Source organism: Octopus bimaculoides, chromosome 1, assembly GCF_001194135.2.
Source record: "Octopus bimaculoides isolate UCB-OBI-ISO-001 chromosome 1, ASM119413v2, whole genome shotgun sequence".
NCBI lineage: Eukaryota > Metazoa > Mollusca > Cephalopoda > Octopoda > Octopodidae > Octopus > Octopus bimaculoides.
The window spans coordinates 63078333-63081432 of NC_068981.1; positions in this window are offsets into that span (position 1 = coordinate 63078333).

Genomic DNA, 3100 nt, shown 5'->3' on the forward strand with positions numbered 1-3100 from the left:
ACATGATGGAGTCATACCCAATGACTGGTGTAGCAGCACCATAGTCAACTGTTACAACGGTAAAGGTGACGCTTTAGATACAAATAATTACAGAGGTATCAAGCTGTTGGATCAGGTAATGAAGGTTATGGACAGGGTCACTGCCCTACTAATTAGGGAGAGAGTCAGTCTAGATGAAATGCAGTTTGGGTTTGTGCCAGGGATGCTATATTTCTGGTAAGACAGCTGCAAGAGCGATACTTAACCAAAGATAAACCTCTGTACCTGGCTTTTGTTGACGTGGAGAAAGCGTTTGACAGGGTCCCCCGATCCCTTATCTGGTGGTCAATGAGGAAACTAGGGATAGATGAATGGTTAGTGATAGCTGTGCAAGCCATGTACAGAGATGCTGTCAGTAAGGTGAGGGTTGGCAACGAGTACAGTGAAGAATTCCAAGTAGGAGTAGGGGTTTACCAAGGTTCAGTCTTCATCCCCCTCTATTCATCATAGTCCTCCAGGCAATAACAGAGGAATTCAAGACAGGATGTCCCTGGGAGCTCCTCTATGCTGATGACTTTGCACTAATTGCTGAGTCACTATCAGAACTAGAAAAGTTTCAGGTGTGGCAGCAAGGATTAGAATCGAAGGGCCTTAGAGTCAACCTAGCTAAAGCCAAAGTCTTAATAAGTAGGAAGGCAGACAAACCACAAATCCCTTCACATAGATGGCCCTGCTTGATCTGTAGAAAAGGCGTAGGTAGAAACTTCATAAGATGTACCCAGTGTAAGCTATGGACACTAAGGGAGACTAACTGGGGAGATAGTTTTTTGTATGTGGCAAATGCTCAGATGCTATAAACACTGAAAATGTGCAGAGAACAGCTTCTGTCATATTCCAGGGAGGAAAACTACAAGTAGTTGATAGCTTCCGTTACCTCGGGGACCAAGTCAGGTGGATGCTCTGAAAGTGTAGCTGCTAGAATAAGAATAGCCTGGGCAAAGTTCAGAGAGCTCCTACCTCTCCTGGTGACAAAGGGCCTCATACACAGAGTAAAAGGTAGACTATGATGCATGTGCACGAACAGCCATGCTACATGGTAGTGAAACATGGGCTGTAACTGCTGAGGACATGTGTAAGCTTGCAAGGAATGAAGCCAGTATGCTCCGATGGATGTGTAATGTCAGTGTGCATACACGGCAGAGTGTAAGCACCCTGAGAGAAAAGTTGGGCCTAAGAAGCATCAGATGTGGTGTGCAAGAGAGATGACTGTGCTGGTATGGTCATGTGTTATGAATGAATGAGGACAGCTGTGTGAAGAGGTGTCACAGCCTAGCAGTTGAAGGAAACTGTGGAAGAGGTAGACCCAGGAAGACATGGGATGAGGTGGTGAAGCATGACCTTCGAACATTGGGCCTTAACGAGGCTTTGGAGATATGCTGTGCTTGAGAAGACCCGGCAAGCCAGGTGAGACCATAGCCCATGGCCTATGCCAGTGGGTGTAACCAGCCCACTTATGAATACCCCTCATTCATTGGACAATAAACTTTGCTTGCAAAGACCTATTGAGGCAAGTGAAATCAAAATCGAAATCGCTGACGTAGCCGATGAGAGTATCGCCTGATTGTCAGTTGTGCCAGTGGAATGTTAAAAGCACATCCAAACGTAGGGTGTAACCGGCCCACTTATGTGTACCCCTCATTCATTGGACAATGAACTTTGCTTGCAAAGACCTATTGAGGCAAGTGTAAACAAACCAAAATCGTTGATGTGGCCAATGACAGTACTGCCTGATTGGCACTCGTGGCAGTGGAATGTTAAAAGTACTTCAGAGCATGATCGTTGCCAGGGCCCATGCCAGTGACACATGAAAAGCACCATTCGAGTGTGATCATTGCCAGCGTCACTTTACCAGCATATGTGCCGGTGGCACGTGAAAAACAACATTCGAGCATGGTCATTGCCAGTGCTGCTGGACTGGCTCCCATGCAGGTAGCACGTAAAAACACCTTTGAGCATGGTCATTGCCAGAACTGCCTGACTGGCCCTTGTGCCAGTGGCACGTAAAAGCACCCACTACACTCTCGGAGTGGACTTTCAAAGAAGTCAAATTGTTGGTACTTGTATGGTAGGTGCTAGCATAATGAAAACAGTTGAACTGTTTAGTGTATCAAGAAATACTGTCTTGAAAGTAATGACAGCCTTTGAGAAAAAGAGAAAGTCCTCCTCGTCAAAACAAAACTCTGGAAAAAAACCAAAACTTTCAGATAGGGACCGTCGGGCTCTTACGTGAATTGTTAGAAAGGATCACAAAAGTACAGCTCCCAAAATTACTGCAGAGCATAATGACCACCTCAAGAACCCAGTTTGCACAAAAACTTTTCGCCGGGAGCTGCACAAAGCCAGATTTCATGGGAGCGTTGCAATCAGAAAACCACTACTTTCAAAAACTATGCTATTTTCTCGGATGAGTAATCCATTACCTTATTTCCAACTACCAGCCATGTGGAGACAGCCAAAAGAAGCATTTGACCCAGACTGCCTTCTTCCAACTGTTAGAAATGGAGGAGGATCTGTGATGATCTAGTGGGGCTATATCTTGGAAATCTGCCAGCCCAATGGTTTCCCTTCATAGCAGAATTAATAGTCATGACTATTTAAGCATTTTATCTGATTAAATTCATCCTATGTTTGCAGAACTGTTTCTGGAGGGAAACACAGTCTTTAAGGATGATAATGCACCAATTCACGCAGCTAAAGTTGTTACCAAATCGTGCGAGGAACATTCTAGTGAAGCTGGACATCTTATCTGGCCACCACAGACACCAGATCTCAATATTATTGAACATTTATGGTGCATTTTAGAAAAACAAGTAAGGAGTCGATATCCTCCACCATCATCACTACAAGAACTGGAGAGTGTTTTAGCTGAAGAATGGACAAAAATTCCTTTGGAAACAATTCAAACTTTGTTCGAGTCTATATCTCATAGAATTCAAGGTGTAATTACTGCCAAATGTCCTACCCCATATTAAAATTAATTTTTTTGAAATTTTATGGTGTTTCCATTATTTTGTCCAACCCCTGTATGTATGTGTGTATATATATATATATATATATATAT